The 21,055-nt window shown below is 47.8% G+C and overlaps 1 protein-coding gene across 1 annotated transcript in view; it reads left to right on the forward strand.

The window, feature by feature from the left end:
- The window catches only part of LOC149365210 (beta-scruin-like), a 212,990-nt gene that overhangs the window by 9,383 nt on the left and 182,552 nt on the right, over positions 1-21,055 (forward strand). The gene's annotated exons all lie outside the window — the stretch shown is intronic.

Raw genomic sequence — 21,055 nt, forward strand, 5'->3', positions numbered from 1 at the left:
TTTGGCTGGGGCATATGATACGGCAGTGGCAGATCACTTCGCGATTGCCTTCTTATACCGCGTAGACGATAGAGCTAGCCGTAGAACTTCTGACAGCACGTGCGAACATAGGAAGAAAATTGACTATCAAAAATGCGCACTCAGGCTCTCTGAAATGAGCTTTGCAGACCTCGCCGATATGAATGCCAATGAACACTGCTGCAGCCTTGTCGATAGAATTAAAGCTGTGATAAATGATTGTAGTTTTACGCAGAAAAAAACGTACTATACTCATCCAGTGTGCCCTTGGATGACAGCAGCTGTGCTAAACATGATAAAAACGCGCGATCACTGGCACACCAAAATGAAACAAAACAGAGGGAACGCATATTATAGTGCTCAGTATAAGATTCATAGAAATAAAGCTGTTGCTACCATGCGTGTACAGAAGAAGCTATATTTTAGTAACCAAATAAATGCATGCGCCGGCAATTCTAAGAAACTCTGGGCTACAGTGAACTCGATAATTCAGCCTACTTCATCAAACCGAATACTTCCTGACCTGGCCCTTTCCGCAGATAAACACCTGCTATCAGATCAGTTTAACGATCATTTCTGCTCAGTGGGTGCTGATTTACGTTTAAGTATGGGTCTCACAGACGAACCTTCTCTGCCTGAGTATCTTGAAAAGACCTTCGGTTTTATAGAAATAAGCAGTGACGAAGTAATGAGTGCACTTAATTCAATGGATGCCACTAAGGCCACGGGTCTCGATGGTATTCCGGTTTCCATAATTAAAAACAACAGTGGCGTCTTAGCTGCCACCTTAGCCTCTTTATTTAATAAAGCGTTTCTGTCCGGCATCTATCCTGATATTTTGAAGCTCGCCAAGGTAGTCCCTATCTACAAAAGTGGGAATCCTAATGAACTCGGAAACTATAGGCCGATCTCAATCCTTAGCTGTATCAACACTCTCTTCGAAAAACTATTGGCTAAAAGAATTACGCAATTCCTGACTAAAAATGCAATTCTGTCAATGTCCCAACATGGTTTTCAGAAATTTAGATCGACCACCACGGCCGTGCTTTCTATAACTGACTCAATCAATGAAGCACTCAATAATAACAATATTTCTGTTGGTGTATTCCTGGATATTAAGAAGGCATTCGACACTGTGGATCTCGATATTTTATGCAAGAAACTAGAACGATATGGGTTCAGAGGTGTATCACTCGATTTCTTTAGAAGCTATTTAACTGGGCGACGGCAGTGTGTTATTATTGACGAACACGCGTCAAGTTCGCGTTCTATTTCCGTAGGTGTTCCGCAGGGCTCAGTAATGGGGCCTATACTTTTTACACTCTACATAAACAACTTACCCGATTGCCTAATAAATACCCGTGCCATTATGTACGCCGACGATACCTCATTGTTGGTGACCGCTAACTCCGTTGAAACAGCCAAGCATATTTTAAACTCAGAACTTCAGAGAGTCAATAAATGGTTTTTAACAAATAGACTCACTTTGAACATAGGCAAGACTAAATATGTTATATTTGCATCCCCTTATAAAAAATACCAGAATACCTGCTCCACAATATCGATAGGAGATAAAGAAATTGAAGAAGTTAAAACTATTCAGTACTTGGGTGTAACCTTAGACGCTGCATTAAACTGGAAACCGCATATCGAAAAATTGCGCAGCAAACTATCTTATGCATGTTTCGTTCTGGCCAAAGCTCGGCGACATTTCGAAATACACACACTAAAAACAATATACTTTAGCTTTTTCCAGTCCCAATTAACTTACTGTATAGAATCATGGGGGTTCACTTACATCACTTACATTGAACCTGTTTTACGCCTGCAGAAGCGGGCACTAAGAATAATGACTTGCACAACACCGTATACGCCTTCTCGCCCTTTGTTTTTTAGACTCCAAATAATGCCGGCATTGCAGCTTCGAGATTTTCGCGTTGCACTACTTGTACTAAGAGTCCTCTCCGGCACCTCCCCCTTTCCTTTGAACACATTCCATAGAGCCCCAACTAACAGCCGTTCAGCAGCACAGGGAAGATTTCTGGTTCCTACATCTCGCAATGACTATGGCCAGCGCCGCTTCGAGTATCAAGGGGTAAAAACTTGGAATAAAATCCCCTGTGCAGTCTTTGCAACGTCTAATCCTTATATTTCACTGAAGACCTTTTTTCTGTCACAAATAATTACCTGATTTACAATGCAAATCGCTTTGTGATTGTTTCTTATTATTCTCTGTAGTGTCTATGTTGGGTTTGCCATTTATATGTCATTGAATAATCACTTATAAGGCAACTGCGTTTATTTTGTATAAAGAATGCTGTTCCTGCCTTCGTGTTTTTTTGCACACTCTTCTATTTTTTTGTAGTGAGCCCTCTTGTATTTCTGTAATTTGAACCCTCTTGCTTGTACGCTTTTCATTTTTCCACCATTCTTGTGTGTATTATTTTGGCATGCATGTAGAAAGCATTTGTCCTCACTAATATCTTTGCTTTTATTGCATGGATCCATAACTAGCCTTTGGCTAAGGATCCAGACAGTGATGTTATGTACTGTGCTTAAGAAATGATAATAAAAGAATTGAATTGAATTGATAAAGTCACCAGAACTTGAAAAACATAAGATTTAATTGACGACGTTTCGGCTGGAGGACCAGCTTTTTTCGAGTGTATTACAGTATTTGAAACAAGCAGCTTCTATAGCATCCGCGAGGCACAGAAGAAAGTGTCAAAACAAAAACGCAAACAGTGGTGAGGGGAGAGGTTTTTTTTTTTTTAAATGTTGGTTACAACTTGAAACGGCGGCAGGTGTTCAGAAGGAGGTAACCACAGAAAAGTCGATGACAAGCGCGAACCTCTACAGCGCACAGCTGCCACAGGGTTGTGACAAAAAAAAAACTTTACTGCACAAGACTTTACAAAATGGCACTCAAGACGCATTGTGGCGACACGTGCGAAGCGCCTGGCAGCCGCACAGCGAGAAGGCAACATTTCAGGAGAAAGTTCTAGGCATGGGGGTCCGGTAAAAAATAAATAAAACAGTGCGTAACGATTAATCAGGGACACCAAAATGAGCTTTTAAGGCATTTTTGAACAATGTAACATCAGTAATAGACACAAAATCTTCGGGAAGGTGGTTCCACTCTGTTATTGAGCGCGAAAGAAATGATTTATGAAAGGTATTTGTGTGGCATGCGAAAGATCCAATTTTATGACGATGGTCCACGCGATGTGACACATAAGAGGGCCGGTGGAGTAAAAGATGGTGAAGTGTACATACAACTCCACGCCTAAGAGAAACATTGTACGTTACGAATGTCAGGCCAATTCTCGAATATGGATGCGTATGTTGGGACCCATTCACAAATATTCTAAAAGACAAGCTAGAACGAGTTCAGAAGCGGGCAGCAAGGTTCGTAACTGGGAATTATAACTTTAAGGTTAGAAGTTCTGAACTTCGGGAAGCTCTTGGTTGGAAGTTATTATCCCACCGAAGAAAAGTTTTTAGAATCAAGTTTTTGTATGACATTTACAATAATAAAACAGGAATTAATCAAAGCCTCTATTTAAGGCAACTTCACTACGTTTCGAGTAGAAGGGACAATACCATGAAAATTAGAGGGTATAACTGCCGGATTAATACATTTAAATAATCTTTTTTCCCAACACAATAAGTGACTCGAACTTGCTGCCTACTGAAGTGTTTGAGAGCGAGAATTTCCAGGCCGCAATTGACCATGCAATATTCTGATTATGCTGCTGTCAGTGTTGGCTCTGCGTCTCGGGTGCAATCAGAATGCTTTTATCTTTTTGGAAGTTCTTAACTTTTTCCTGTAACTTTTACTTCTGTTTGGTTCTCTTGTGCTGTATTGAATTTTACCTTTAATGTACTTACCCCCCCTACAATAATGCCTCTCAAGGCGCTGTAGGTACCTTCAATAAAAAAAAATAAATAAAGAAGTGTGTTGTGGTAGTATATTTTATGGAGCAAATAAAGTCGCTGTATCTGACGTCTCAAGGAGAGTGGAGATAGGTGTAACGTGTTTTTCATGTTAGTTGTGCTGGCAGTGCGATGATAATTACTGAGAATGTAGCGAGCAGACCGATTCTGAAGAGCTTCGATGGTTGTTATCAGATGATCAAGGCCGGGATCCCATACAGAAGCAGCATACGCAAGTTTTGGACGCATCAGTGTTTTATAAAATTGTAATTTAAGAAATGAAGAAATGGTCGCGAAATTACGTTTCAGATAGCCTAGAGATCGGTTAGCGTTGCTAGTTATATAGTTGATGTGCTGTTCCCATGATAATTTGGATGAAAATAAGACGCCCAAGTATTAGATGCTACATGTTCAAGCGGGGAATCCTGAAGAATATAAGAAGAAACATTAGAGTTAGTTCAGATGATGGCAATTTCCTCACTGGCGTCCCAGAACCCTCCTCTCAGCGCCGCCTCTCCTCCTCCGCTCTTTTCTCCCTTCTCCTCTTTTTTTCTTTCACGGCTGTTGCGCTCTTCGGTCTATTCCTCCGGCGAGTCTGCCTCCGCGCACCGCCGCCGCGAATCTGCGCGTCTTCTGAACCGCGGCCTGGTCAGCGCGCCTCTCAATGTGCTGACGCGTGAACACGTAGGTGGTGGTGGAAACGTTTATTGCCAATGATGTAAATCGTAGGGGGCGCCTGGTTTGCCGCAAAAGTTTGCATGATTACGAGAATTGGTCTGGGTATCGGGCATGCAGCAGCAGTCCGGGTTTGTAGTTGTCGCCAATGTGCAGCCTGCGCTATGGTGAGGGACGGAGCGGGGGGTGCGTATTACCTTCTTTTGTCTCGGTAATACGAGAGAATATCACGGAAGGAGACCAGGTAGTGCGCGGGCCGCGGGCGAACGGACCGTCGTGTGAATCGCCCTTTAACGCCATTTTAAGTACGTGCGCAGTCGCCTTCTTTGCGCGGGGAACGTGCCGGCCACACAAATGGCTCGAAGGGCAACGCGAAAATCGCGAGCCGGCCGCCCTAGAAGCTCGCCAGGAGCAGAACAGCTGTGAAAGACAATACGAGCAGAATCGCTTTATTAAGGCGAAAGCCTTTAATGCCTCATACTGTCGTGAGCAGGGAATGCACTACCTGGTCTCCTTCCGTGATATTCTCTCGTATTACCGAGACAAAAGAAGGGAATACGCACCCCCCGCTCCGTCGCAGGCTGCACATTGGCGACAACTACAAACCCGGACTGCTCAATACCCAATACTGCTGCATGCCCGATACCCAGACCAATTCTCGTAATCATGCAAACTTTTGCGGCAAACCAGGCGCCCCCTACGATTTACATCATTGGCAATAAACGTTTCCACCACCACCTACGTGTTCATGCGTCAGCACATTGAGAGGCGCGCTGACCAGGCCGCGGTTCAGAAGACGCGCAGATTCGCGGCGGCGGTGCGCGGAGGCAGACTCGCCGGAGGAATAGACCAAAGAGCGCAACAGCCGTGAAAGAAAAAAAGAGGAGAAGGGAGAAAAGAGCGGAGGAGGAGAGGCGGCGCTGCGAGGAGGGTTCTGGGACGCCAGTGAGGAAATTGCCCAGATGATCAAGGCCGGGATCCATACAGAAGCAGTATACGCAAGTTTTGGACGGATCAGTGTTTTATAAAATTGTAATTTAAGAGATGAAGAAATGGTCTCGAAATTACGTTTCAGATAGCCTAGAGATCGGTTAGCGTTGCTAGTTATATAGTTGATGTGCTGTTCCCATGATAATTTGGATGAAAATAAGACGCCCAAGTATTAGATGTTACATGTTCAAGCGGGGAATCCTGAAGAATATAAGAAGAAACATTAGAGTTAGTTCAGATGATCGAGGCCGGGATCCATACAGAAGCAGCATACGCAAGTTTTGGACGGATCAGTGTTTTATAAAATTGTAATTTAAGAGATGAAGAAATGGTCGCGAAATTACGTTTCAGATAGCCTAGAGATCGGTTAGCGTTGCTAGTTATATAGTTGATGTGCTGTTCCCATGATAATTTGGATGAAAATAAGACGCCCAAGTATTAGATGTTACATGTTCAAGCGGGGAATCCTGAAGAATATAAGAAGAAAGATTAGAGTTAGTTCAGATGATCAAGGCCGGGATCCATACAGAAGCAGCACACGCAAGTTTTGGACGGATCAGTGTTTTATAAAATTGTAATTTAAGAGATGAAGAAATGGTCGCGAAATTACGTTTCAGATAGCCTAGAGATCGGTTAGCGTTGCTAGTTATATAGTTGATGTGCTGTTCCCATGATAATTTGGATGAAAATAAGACGCCCAAGTATTAGATGTTACATGTTCAAGCGGGGAATCCTGAAGAATATAAGAAGAAACATTAGAGTTAGTTCAGATGATCAAGGCCGGGATCCATACAGAAGCAGCATACGCAAGTTTTGGACGGATCAGTGTTTTATAAAATTGTAATTTAAGAGATGAAGAAATGGTCGCGAAATTACGTTTCAGATAGCCTAGAGATCGGTTAGCGTTGCTAGTTATATAGTTGATGTGCTGTTCCCATGATAATTTGGATGAAGATAAGACGCCCAAGTATTAGATGTTACATGTTCAAGCGGGGAATCCTGAAGAATATAAGAAGAAACATTAGAGTTAGTTCAGATGATCAAGGCCGGGATCCATACAGAAGCAGGATACGCCAGTTTTGGACGGATCAGTGTTTTATAAAATTGTAATTTAAGAGATGAAGAAATGGTCGCGAAATTACGTTTCAGATAGCCTAGAGATCGGTTAGCGTTGCTAGTTATATAGTTGATGTGCTGTTCCCATGATAATTTGGATGAAGATAAGACGCCCAAGTATTAGATGTTACATGTTCAAGCGGGGAATCCTGAAGAATATAAGAAGAAACATTAGAGTTAGTTCAGATGATCAAGGCCGGGATCCATACAGAAGCAGCATACGCAAGTTTTGGACGGATCAGTGTTTTATAAAATTGTAATTTAAGAGATGAAGAAATGGTCGCGAAATTACGTTTCAGATAGCCTAGAGATCGGTTAGCGTTGCTAGTTATATAGTTGATGTGCTGTTCCCATGATAATTTGGATGAAGATAAGACGCCCAAGTATTAGATGTTACATGTTCAAGCGGGGAATCCTGAAGAATATAAGAAGAAACATTAGAGTTAGTTCGAGATACATGCATTAAGTTACACTTGTTAGAGTTAAGAGTCATTAGCCAATCCTGACACCATGCAGTTACTGCGTTAAGGTCTGATTGCAGAATCTTTTCGTCATTAGGATTGGTTATTTCGCGATAAATTACACAGTCATCTGCGAAAAGGCCAGCCCGAGATCGAATTTTGGTGGGTAAGTCATTTATGTAAATTAGAAAGAGCAAGGGAGCAAGAACGGAGCCTTGTGGCACGCCGGAATCAACGGGGACATAATTGGAGTCGATTTCGTTAATCGTTACGTATTGGGAGTGATTAGTAAGAAAACTTCTCAACCATGCAAAAACGTTGGGATCCAGGTTAAGTTGGTGCAATTTAAAGAGCAGTAGAGTGCGTGATACCTTGTCAAAAGCCTTAGAAAAATCTAAAAATATACAGTTGACAACACCGCCGTGGTCGAGGACGCTGTGAAGAAAGTGAGTGAAAGATGCCAGCTGCGTTTCACATGAATAATATTTTCTGAAGCCATGTTGGGAACTATGAAAAGAAGATTGAGAATCAAGATTGGTAGCGATTTCGGATGATATGATAGGCTCAAGAATTTTGCATGGAACACATGTCAAAGATATGGGGCGATAGTTTTTAACATCATGCTTGTCACCATTTTTATGTACGGGAACTACCTTCCCTACCGTCCAATCATCAGGAACCAAGCCGGTGGATAAACATTGGTCGAAAAGTTTTGTTAAGATGATAGATGAATAAAATTTGGTGTTTTTAAGGAATTTTGACGTGATACCATCAGGACTGGAGCAAAATGGTGGTTTGAGCTAGTTGGTACATCTTTAAAATTTTCACCCGCGCTGCGACTAGGCACAAGAACAGAGAAGGAAGACAAGGACAAGCGCTACTAACAACTGAAAGTTTATTTGAAAAAACACAGATTATATGCACACAACTGACAACCCAAAGCGCCTGCGCTTCCCGCAAAAAGCACGCAAAAGAAAGTTAAGAATCTAGATACAAAATTTCACATTCATGTAAGTTTACAGATGGTGTGGTAACGCACGTGTCGCTGTTCTTGTGAATGTGATAGGCTTCACACAACTCCCTAGTCAGCTTATCTGGATGTCTGAATTTAATCTTTGTCCTGTTAAGCAGTGGAAAGCATGCTTTTTTATTACACACACCGGGTTTGTTCAGATGACAATCTCTGCGATGAAGGGACAGATTTGATGAAGGAGCACCATTCAAAGAGGTTTTATGCTGACGTAAGCGTGTATTTATGCATTTCCCGGTTTGCCCAATGTAATTCTTGCCGCATTTAAAAGGTATGTCATATACTACTCCCTCTGCACATGGCACAAAGGGTGATTCATGATCCACCTGGCATGCATTATTTTTTCTTTTGCCTCTTATTTGCTTCCGTTCCCGGGCTCTTTTGTCAACAATAGCACCAAAGCAGTGATAAAACACATGAAAGATTCTTCTGCAGGTGTTTACAATGACATTGCTGTCTGTCCAGTGAAAGCTGATCTGACATCCTTTCCGTGCCACTCTCCCATATTTGCAATATAGCTATGCGGCATGGTATAGTCCCAGACAAGATGAAAATTGCTCGCGCCTGCGCAACACATAAAGGTGGATCTAAGAGTGCTGTTGCCAAGTGCAGAACTATCTCTGTGTTACCCTTGTTTTAGAAGGTCCTGAGTGCATAGTCAATAATAGACTTTTCAGCTTCGTATCAAAGAAAGACAATAGCGAAACAGCAGTATGGTTTTCAGAAAGGAAAATCAGTGGAAACTGCGTTGTTGGGTATTGTACGTGACGGCAAAGCGAATAACTAGACGTGATGACAGTGGCGATGGTATGATTTATTGGCTGGGGGCCTAGCACGAGTGCTCCTGCCCGTGCCACTGCCCACTTTGTCGTCTTCTAGTCCGTGACACTACCCGGGGCTACCTGGCGATCGTCCAGATTGCGCAAACTAGGAGAACGGCAGTACAGGGCGTGACGACGGGCTTGACAGGGGGGATGAACACAGAAGAGAAGGAGATGCAGGGCTCGCCGTCACGATGAAAGAGAGGAGCATATGATGAGCAAATGAAGCCAGGTCCACGAAGAATGAGGAGCCACCGGTCTCCGGAAGTCAACGACGAGGCCCGTGTACGTACCCAATGGCAGGGGCACGGCCGCTAGATACAAAGCGCAAAGCGAGGTGCGGCCCGCCACGTCGCACAGAAACGGCGTCTTGGGCCTAGTTCTCCGTGCGCCCGCCGCGGCGCCACTGCTCGGGGACAACTGCTCGCAGGGAAACGCCGCGACAGCTGCGTCGGTACGCCCGTTGCTCACTGTTTGAGGCGTAAACAGTGCGCTTTCTACTTGCTCATTAAAGATTGCATTTTTAAGTAGTCATTGAGAACGCCGATTATGTCACAATCACCGCAGCAGGTAGGAAGTGTATGCCTGAACGCTGTCCATAACGGCCGCCTATACGATGCACGACGGCGCGCGCGGCTGTACCTGAGGATGTTGCATTAATGCGCCTGAAGCTTTCGATCTACTTTTAAGGCGTAAGCCTTTTATGGTTCATGACTCGCCAGTGTGTCCGTCCGTCCATGCGTCCGCGGCAGCTGTCAATAATGGTTACTTGAAAAGTCAGTAATGATAGTTAATGGTGTAGTAGTATTTTTTTATTATTTTTTATGTATGAAATACTGCCAACTGCCTCTTGGCAGTCAAAGCAGGAGTGGATACATTGTTCTTGAACAATTGCTAAGGTGAGTTTAACAGCGGCAAAGAAAGAAAACATGCTATTGACAATCAGCCACGAAGGAATGTGCACAATCAAAAAACACACAAAAAAAGAAAGAAGGAATACACTTTGAAAGGCGGACGGCAAAGCAAGAAGCGTTGTAAAGAAATACTTGCTACATCATAGGTAAGATGACACGGCCGTAACAAAAGATTCAACTGAGGGCATGTCAGCTACTTCACAGGGTAAGGCGTTCCACTCGGCTGTGGTTCGAGGAAAGAATGATGAGCGGTAGGCGTTAGTTTTAACCTGCGGCATTACAATTGTTTTGCTGTGCTTGCCTCTAGTTTTGCTGGATTCGTTGAAGTGCATGTAAGTATGAAAACTTATTTTGACATGGTGGTTGACAATACTGTACATCATGTGTAGGCGGTGTAGTTTACGGCGCATTTCTAGCGACGGGAGCCCAGCTCGTGTTCTCAGGTCTGAAACAGAGATACTTCAATGGTAAGCGTTAAAAATGAATCGAAGTGCTTTCTTTTGTACCCCTTCAATGTGATTGATGTTTTTCTTAGTATGAGGGTCCCAAACAGTGTCAGCATAATCAAGAATTGGCCTAACGAGTGTCGTGAATGCTGCAAGTTTTGTTGCACTAGTGCAGTGCCTCATGCGGTGCTTTAATAACCACAGCTTTTTTAGTGACGCCGACACAACATATTCAACATGTGCGTTCCACGTTAATTTGGAGTCAATTATAACTCCAAGATATTTGAAGTTGTCAACCCGCTTGACATCAGCATTGTTAAATTTGTAAGTATATATTAACGGTTTTTTCTTTCTTGTGACCATCATGTGGGCACATTTAGAGACATTTAGGTTCATACGCCAGGATTGACACCAACTGTTAATTGTAGAGAGGTAATCACGTAGCACAATTTGATCTTGCACAGATTCGATGACCTGGTACACGATGCAGTCATCGGCGAAGAACCGGCATTGTACAGAGGAATCCAAAGACAGGTCATTTAAATAGATCACAAAAAGAAGAGGTCCAAGGACAGAACCTTGTGGTACACCGGATAATGCAGGGGCAGATGAAGAAAGTGAGTTTCAATGCAGACATACTGTTGTCGATTGGATAAGTAACAATCAAGCCAATTCAAAATTTGTTCACTTTGCAATACACTTTTTAGCTTAAGTAATAACCTTTTGTGACAGACTCGGTCAAACGCCTTTTCGAAGTCGAGGAACCGTATATCAATTTGCCCATCCTGATCCAAAGCTACCATGAGATCATTAGTAGTGTGTAGTAGTTGCGTAACCGTGGATAGGCCACGTCGAAAACCGTGCTGTCCCTCAGAAAAGAAATTATTATTTTCCAGAAAACTGCTTATATGATTAAAAATAAAGTGCTCCATTACCTTGCTAACGGTGCACAGGAGCGAAACAGTAGATGTACGAACAGTAATGATGATTAGTTCATGATACCCACTAAACGCGCACACTGCGCATGCGCAGTGCCCCATGCGCAATCCTCAGGTGGTTTAACAACGGCGCATGTACAATGACGTCAAAAGTTTGCACAATGGTCGTATCACCCAGACCTCTCTCAGGTGCTCTCTGAACGTTGATCGAGGAAGGATGCAGCCCGCGCGCGCTCCAATGTCGCCCACTACGAAACGCGCTCGCGATGCCGTACGGAAGCGTTCAAGAGTCGCCAAACGATCTTTAACAGTCGCCAAGCAGAGGGCACCGACAGAGGCGGTTAAAGGCTTTCGCCTCTTCGCACTTTAGATCGTCAAAGTGCTCCCTGATTTTTATTCACTTCTCGCTACCCCATGTAGACGGTGAATGAGACAGACACGCACAGCTGGTCACACGCAGTAAATTTCCGTTTCGTGTCACGTCGAATTTTGGCTCTTATATACACAAGTTATTGCAATTTATAAAAAAAACGATCACAGCTGAAGTTGTGGAACTTCATAAGCCCACCTGCAGCCGAGAAAACCACAAAGTACTTGACACTTTTATTGCATGGTCATACAAGAAAGGAAGGAACCATTCACAAGAACCTTCCTTGACCTTACTTTTTGTAGTCATTCTCTGTAAAATGCAAGGAACATGCCAGAGACCTGTCGCTTGGCACCCACTCTCTTCCTTTCCCTGACAGTCCTTGGCGAGCGATATTTTCAGCCACGCTTCTCGACGCTGTAATTCAGAGGGAAACTCATGATATCTCACAGTTGGCAGTTTTCTGGAGTTCGTGACGGACAGTGGCACACGGCAGATGCGCGACATCGTGCCCCATACACGTCCCTGACCTCCACACACGCATGCACGAAAATCCCAAAGAGTGCACGGCAGACACGAGGCAAACATTCATTCACGCGCACGCGAAAAGTCCAAATCCAGCACCGCAGACGCGAGGCAAACGTGCTCACTCACGCGCACAGCAGAAAATCCAAAGAAAGCACTGCAGTCATGAGGAACGTGAGTAGTAGTAGTAGTAGTGGTTTTTATTTTGCATTGAATATGGAAGGCAAACGCGGTTTTACACGACGCAAACGCGCTCGAACACGACGAAGCAAGGAGCGCTTCGGGAGTCCACTCCCGGGACCTGTCCCCGAACAGTGGCGCCCCCACCGAAAACAGCGGCCGCGACTATAAACTCCGCCAGGACATGCTCACCCATTGTCGGCGGCGCGACGTGGCTGGCCGCACCTCGCTTTGCGCTTTGCATCAAGCGGCCGTGGCAGGGGCTGTGGTACGGTGTTCTCACGTGTGGGTGGGTGACAGTGGGGTCTTTGTTCAGTGGCGGCGGTCTAGGTTCCTTGGGGTCGTAGGTCGTCGTGTCTTCTAGGTTCTCAGGAGTGGGTGGTCAGTGGGGTCTCTGGTCACTGGCGGCGGTCGTCGTGTCTTCTGGTCGGGGCTTGGTGCGGGGCAGAAGTGAGTGGCGGTGTCGGGCATACCAGGCATGATGGGGAAGTGCGAAGCCACGGGCATTCAACAGAAGGCCTCGGTGGATAGCATGCTCCTAAGCTCCGGAATCACGATGATGAAGGCACCCAGCACCTTCACCAAATGTTACGTGACGGCACAGCGAAGAACTAGACGTGATGACAGATGGCGATGATATGGTTTATTGGCTGCGGGCCTAGCACAAGCGCTCGTGCCCGTGCTGCTGTCCACTTTGTCGTCGTCTAGTCCGTCACAATATTAAAGAAAAAAATAGTAACTAATGTGGAAAATCAGTTTTACACAATGGGCATATTGTTTGGTTCTAGGAAAGCATTCGATTCAGCTAAACATGTCATATTGTAAACTTCATAACTGCGGCATTCACGGAATCGTGCTTGATTTCGTTAAAAGTTATTTGCAAGACAATCGTCAGTTTGTAAAGATTGACAACTTTACATCAATTCGAAAATACAGTATATGCCACACGGATCAATCTTGGGTGCACTTTTATTTATTTTATACGTTAATAACATTGTGTGCATACCACGAACACCTGATGATTATTTTGTACGCTGATTACGCCAATATTTTTTTCGAAGCTCCGAGGTAACGAGCGTATTATCGCATGCAAATACATTGCTTGGACAGCTATCTAAATGGCTACCTCCGAATCAGCTAGTCCTTAACACGGATAAAACAAACTATATAATTTTTCGAGCCGAAAACAAGGCTGTAAACTCTTGCCTAAAGTTGGAATTAACTTCAGGGAAAAGCGATAACACAAGTGAACAAGCAAAAATTTCCAGGCGTGCTTTTTCATGAAAACCTTAACTTGACACAGCACATCGATTGCACTTGCACCTGCATATCGAAAACTCTGGTTGTGCTAAACAAATTCAGATACATATTGCCCACGTGGTTGAAGCGACGGTTGTACTACGCAATGATTGACTCACGGCTGCAATACTGCATATTAGTCTGGGCACAACTTCGAAAGGTAATAGCGAACACCTTCATAGCATAAAAAAGCAATTCGACTTATCGAAAACTTATCTCTGCCCGAATATACGCAAGGGTCTTTCTATAAACATAAACTGCTCGCCTTTACAAACATATTTCGCCAACACTTTGCGCTACAAGTACATAGAGAAATAAATTGTGATCAACCGCGATTTCTCGCGAAATACAAACGTTCTGATTGTGCCTACGACCTCGGGAACAGAGGTACTATTACTAGATGGGCCAAAAATCTTACGGCATGCATTAAATGAACTACCAAGCTCCCGCACTATTAAGCTTGTTTCCAGAATTAGTTGGAATGGCTTGTAATTTGAAAACAGCAAAAATCTACAAAAGTGAAAACAGTTTTTGCCAGATACGACATATCTGCTTTGTTGTGATGTATACTGTGTTGCCCTTTATTTCGAATATTTGGAAAGAATTCAGAGAACGATCCAGCTGTAACAAACCAGCTATCTAACTTGGACTGAGCCCCTCTGCTATTCGCCTTTGTGACTGTTTATAGGCTTTATAATGGATGTGTCAACTTGGCTTTTACTGCGCATTGTATATTCAGCAAATGGTGTGTTTTAAAAGTGATTGCTTCTTGATTGTTCTTCGCGTGAACGACCGCTATTTTATCTAGTGGTGCAATGTAATCGGAGGCGGGGCCTCGTCAAGCGTGCACTAAACGCAGTTTGCCTTATCGACTCTGTAAGCTATCCGACTCTTGCTCTTGCACTGTACATGCTTATTTTGTCATAACAAACAAGAATATTGTCACGCGCCTAACGCGCCGCGCGGCCTCCGCGCTGAGTCGAAGACGGCGACGAAGGGGCGGTGGGCTCTCGAGGCGCGCTGTTCTGTTCTGTGTCCTGGAACCTGGCTATATAATTAAAAGAAGGCTCCCAGTCTTGGGTTCTTCCCGACGCCTACCTTCACGGCTCCTCTGGTCGTGACACTGGTGGAGGTGCGACCGATGCTTCCTACTCCTGAGGACGACTCGACACGCCCGCCTCTTGTGACCACCCCTGTCCATCGTGGCAGCCGGAGGATCCGAGGCCTGTCCCCCGAGGCCCTCCCTTTTGTTGGCGCGCCCTCGACTACTACTCCTCTCATGGCGACGCCAATATCCACCCTGCCTCCGACTGTCCGTGCAGCCAGCCCCACCTATCTCACCCTTCAGACCCCACGAACGCCTAAGCTCTTTCACGGTCACCTGTTTGAAGACGCCGATGACTGGTTGGCTCACTACGAACGGGTTGCGACCTTTAACTGCTGGGACGACGCTACAAAGCTGCGTAACGTGTACTTTAGCCTTGAAGACTCTGCACGCACGTGGTTCGAAAACCGTGAGGCTACTTTCTCTACGTGGCCGGACTTTCGACGTCAGCTCCTGAGTACGTACGCCAACAGCGACCGCCGGGAGAGCGCGAAGCGTACCCTGTCTTCTAGAATTCAGCTCCCCAATGAGGGTGTTGCCATGTATGTCGAGGATGTGACGCGTCTTTGCCATCGCGCCGATCCGGCAATGCCTGAAGAAAAAAGGCTGCGGCACCTGATGCGAGGCGTAAAAGAGCAGCTCTTTTCCGGTCTTGTGCGGAACCCGCCCAACACCGTCGCGGAGTTTCTGACCGAGGCCGTGCACATGGAGAAATTGCTGCAGCAGAGATCCCAACAGTACGCCCGGCAACTGCGTCCGTCGTCGACTTTGTCACCGTTGGACCGGTTCGATCATGACCCCAGGACGAATCCGGACTCCCTTCACGAACTCATCCGTTCCGTGGTCCGCCAGGAGTTGCAGCACCTTCAAGCAACCTTTGCCCCTCGCGTCGATTCCGTCACCAGCGTCATCCGCGAAGAAGTCCGGCAGGCACTCAGAGCACAAGACGCTGCAGTTGTGCCGGCGCCGCAACCGACCCCATACGATCCCGCGCCGTACCCGACTCCTGTCCAGCCAGTCACGTACGCGGACGTCGTGCGCCGCGCGGCCCCATCTCCTGGGCCTTCGCCTTACACCCCACCATTGGTCGCGGTGTACTCTGCTCAGCCGACTCCTTACTGGGCGAATGGGCGCCAGGCACCGCGGAAGACACCTCTGGCGCACTCCGGATCAACGACCGCTCTGCTACCACTGTGGTGAGGCCGGGCATCTCTACCGGCGGTGCCCCTATCGCGAAATAGGACTACGCGGATTTTCTATCAACAGCCCCGGTCCACGGCCTGGAGAGCGCCCTCAAGACATCGCCGAGTACGACCCGCCAGCGTAGTTCACCGTCTCCTCCGCGCCGCGAGTCGCGATCGCCTTCTCCACGCCGGTCTTCGCCCTCTGGGTCCCGTTTCGCCTCAGGACAGCGTGGTTGCTCGAGCCCTCGTCGGGAAAACTAGCTCCGGTGGCCTTTGGAGGCTAGGCCGCCGAACGCCGATCCGCCGCAAAGCTTCCACCGCAGCAGCAACCGAATAACACCGACGTCGCACGCCGCATCGCTGCACAGTTTTCCCCGACGCGCCTTTTGAATCACCGCGATGACGCAACTCCAATCGCCGACCCGCTTCCGCCGCCGCACCGACCCAATCGCCCCGACGCCGAACGCCTCATCGCCGAAGAGTTTCCCCCAACGCGCCGCTCGAATCGCCCCGACGACGCAACCCCAGTCGCCGACCAGCTTCTGCCGCCGCACCGACTGAGTCGTCCACAACAGCCATCGGCGGGCCGCACTGAAGGCAGGGTCTCTTTGGATATCCCTGTTTTCGTCGACACAAAGGAGCTCAGCGCGTTGGTCGATAAGGGCGCAGATTACTCTATCCTTAGCAGACGGCTTGCGGCGGCCCTGAAAGAAGTGACGACACCCTGGGACGGTTCCGACATACGTATGGCCGGCGGACATCTAGTCGCACCACTTGGTATGTGTGCGGCCGGGGTTGCGGTTCGAGGCTGCACATTCGTTGCCACTTTTCTCGTTATGCGCGAATATTCTCCCGATGTCATCCTTGGCATCGACTTTCTTCGCGAGCACGGTGCTATCATAGACCTCCCGAATCGCTTGGTGACGTTTTCTACCGCAATTGCCACAGAAGAACCTGCGCACCAGGGTTCTCGGTCCGCCCTGCGAGTCGCCGACGATAACGTTACGGTGCCACCACGTGCCAGCATTCTCGCTAGAGTTACCTGTGACCAGCCACATAGGGGACTGCGGGTTGTCGATCCTAATGTCTCCCTCGTACTCACTAAGGGAGTTGCGGTGGCACGGGGCCTTGGATCCCTACATGACGGTTGTACAGAGGTCCTTGCCACCAACTTCTGCAGTGAGCATCGACATCTGTTTCGTGGCACAGCCATCGCTTACGTCGACCATGTTCAGGAAGTGGCCGAATGCTTTGCTTGCGAGGAGGGCACACCTGGAGCTGACGCCGAAGCAGTCACCAACGTGGACATAAATCCAGGCCCTCCACCCGCTGAAAAGTGGCAACTCCAGGACCTCTCGCGGGAGTTTGGTGCGTGTTTCACGTCGTCGTCTAAAGTGCGACACACGTCGATAGTTAAACACCGCATTATCACGCATGAAGGAGCCCGACCCATCCATCAGCAGCCCTATCGTGTGTCCCCTCTTGAGAGGGATGCTATCCAAACACAAGTCGAAGAGATGCTCACAGACGGCGTCATCCAACCGTCAAGCAGTCCGTGGTCGTCTCCTGTCGTCCTCGTGAAAAAGAAAGACGGGACACTACGATTCTGTGTCGACTACAGGAAGCTCAACAGTGTGACCAAGAAAGACGTGTATCCGCTCCCGCGTATCGACGACTCCCTCGACCGACTTCGTCAAGCCAAGTACTTCTCTTCGGTCGACCTCAGAAGTGGTTATTGGCAGATAGAAGTTAATGAGAGGGACCGTGAGAAAACCGCCTTCATCACACCGGACGGGCTGTATGAATTTCGCGTCCGCGCATTCGGGCTCTGCTGTGCTCCTGCCACGTTGCAAAGAATGATGGACACCGTTCTCACAGGTTTGAAGTGGCAGACCTGTCTTGTTTATCTTGATGATGTCATCATTTTTTCCGCAACGTTCACGGAACATCTGAACCGCCTCAGGACTGTCCTCGAAGCCGTTCGATCCGCTAACCTCTCCCTCAAACCAGAAGAATGCCACTTTGGGTTCACCGAATTGAAGTTCCTCGGGCACGTCATTAGTGCTGACGAAATCCGAGCTGACCCAGAGAAGCTTGCTTCCGTTGCTGCCTTTCCGGTGCCCGCCCACAAAAAAGCAGTCCGACGTTTTCTGGGCCTGCGCTCCTATTATCGCCGCTTCATTAGAAACTTCGCCCAGCTCGCCAGCCCTCTGACGCTCCTAACCCGTGTTGACACGTCATTTTCCTGGGGCAACGAACAGCAGACTGCCTTCGACGAGTTACGACGCTGACTCCAATCGCCGCCCATCCTGGCACATTTCGACGAAGATGCCGACACGGAGGTGCACACGGATGCGAGCAACGTCGGTCTTGGCGCCGTTCTAGTTCAGCGGCAAAACGGTGTCGACAAAGTAATTGCCTACGCCAGCCGCGCACTGTCGCGTGCTGAGTTGAACTACTCTACCACGAAAAAAGAATGTTTCGTGGTAGTCTGGGCCGCCGCTAAGTTCCGCCCATACCTGTATGGCAGACCGTTTTGTGTCGTCACCGACCACCACTCGCTGTGCTGGCTGAAAAATTTAAAGGACCCTTTCGGCCGCCTAGCACGTTGGGCATTACGCCTGCAGGAACTCGGTTTCACCGTCACCTACAAGTCAGGCCGGAAGCACACCGACGCTGATAGCTTGTCACGCGCTCCCGTCGAACCTCCTCCGCAAGACACCACCGACGATGATAGCTCCTCGGAGCGGTCAGCACGTCTGAGCTCGTTTCCAGACAGCGTGCCGACGCCGAGCTGCGTCTGCTCATCGAACATCTCGAAGGTGGATGCCCTGAAATACCACAATGCCTAGCTCGTGGACTATCGTTGTTCTGCCTGCGGAGATGGGTGCTTTATAAAAAGAACTCTACTTCAAGTCCGACAACTTACCTGCTCGTCATACCGTCTGATCTGCGGGATGAAGTCCTCCTTGCCTGCCATGATGAACCGACTTCTGGCCTCCTTGGAGTTACACGCACCTTATCCCGAATCCGGCAGAACTATTACTGGCCCAACCTAACTTCAAGTGTCAAGCATTATGTTCGGACATGCCGGCAATGCCAGCGGCGGAAAAAATCCGCGCTGAAGCCTCCTGGACTGCTTCAGTGCATCGAGCCGCCACAAATACCATTCGACAAAGTCGGCATGTACCTTCTGGGGCCATTTCCTCTCTCGTCGACCGGCCACAAGTGGATTGTAGTCGCCACAGACTACTTGACCCGCTACGCTGAAACGAAGGCCCTTGCACGAGGTACTGCCGCCGAATTTGCCCACTTCTTTATGCACGACATCGTGCTTAGACACGGCACCCCATCGGCCATCATTACTGACCGAGGCAAGGCGTTTACAGCCCGACTCCTACGTGACATCTTAGCGCTTAGCCATACTGCTCATCGACCAACAACAGCGTATCATCCCCAAACCAATGGTCTAACGGAACGGCTCAACAAAACATAGGCGGACATTATCTCGATGTACGTCGACGTTGAAAACAAAACCTGGGATGAGGTCTTGCCATATGTAACCTTCGCATATAATACCGCGACGCAGGAAACCACCTAGTTCACCCCGTTCCGTCTCGTGTATGGCAGAGAGGTCCGCGTGATGCTAGACGCCATGCTGCCGTACGGCGACGCATAGCTCCCCCCTGAAGCAGGCCACTTCGTGGAACAAGCAGAGCAGGCCCGTCAGCTGGCCCGCTAGCACATCAAGGAGCAGCAATCCGCCGATGCCCGACACTATAACCTTCGGCACAGGGACGTGCACTACGAGCCGGGCGGCCACGTGTGGGTGTGGACACTAGTGCGCCGCAAGGGATTGTGCGAAAAGCTTATACATAACTATTTTGGCCCGTACAGAGTCCTGCGCCGCCTGAACAGCGTCAACTACGAAGTTGTTCCCCATGGAACTGTGATCGTCGGCCCTCAGCGTCAACGGCCTGAAATCGTGCATGTAGTGCGCTTAAAGCCGTACTTTTCGCGTGACTCAGCGCTGTGTTCACGCTGTGTTTTGTACCTTTTTCCCCTTACCCCACGTGTGAACTTGACTCTCCCCGCATGTCATCTAGCGCGCATTGTATAGTTCACCTCACCCCTATTCTTTTCTTTTTTTGCTCCTCCTCCCCTCACTGTACATATCCCATTACACATCGAGACGATGTTTTCTTTCGCGGGGGGGGGGGGGGGGGGGGGGGGGGGGGGGGGGGGGGGGGGGGGGGGGGGGAATAATGCCACGCGCCTAACGCGCCGCGCGGCCTCCGCGCTGAGTAGAAGACGACGACGAAACGGCGGTGGGCTCTCGAGGCGCCTGTTCTGTGTCCTGGAACCTGACTATAATTAAAGGCTCCCAGTCTTGGGTTCTTCCCGACGCCTACCTTCACGGCTCCTCTGGTCGTGACAATATCTGAATAACCAATGCTTATGGACGTTCCAGGATGTATATAGTACTTACATAATTTTTTTTGCGCATTCTAAGCGATGATTTGTATGTTTTATAGCATACAGCAAATGAATACTGAGTGAGAATCCTGTGTCTTGCTTTCAAGTTGTGGTTGCATGCTGGATTGCTTTTAGGCTACAGGACGGCGCCGTCGCGGCTATGGTGTGTCGTAATGAGTACTCCTTCTTCGCCTGGCATCTGTTGAGCAGGACCTATCTCGGATTTTGCCACGAGGCTGAAGTAAACTGAGTAGGAGGGGGGATGGGAGGCTGTTGAGAACGTCCCGTCAGTGGTGGTGTTTGCTGAGTTCTATTGCTATCTTCCTTATTATTAGCCTTATTCAGGATACTAGGGGTCAAGATTAAGGAATAGAGGTTATTTTCCTTATGGGATTCCATCATCGTTCGCGGCTACGTCTGCTCTATCTGGTGCACAGCATCGCTTCAGTGATGCGAAAAGACGGCACCAATAAAAGTATAAGTTTATAATTGAAAGGTTGGATCTGTGCGGGCCCAGTAGATGAAGAGATAATCACGCGTTTCTACAATAGCACAAGGAAGTGTGTAACTTTGA

This window comes from Amblyomma mixtum, chromosome 1, assembly GCF_055824585.1.
Source record: "Amblyomma mixtum isolate Tamu chromosome 1, ASM5582458v1, whole genome shotgun sequence".
NCBI lineage: Eukaryota > Metazoa > Arthropoda > Arachnida > Ixodida > Ixodidae > Amblyomma > Amblyomma mixtum.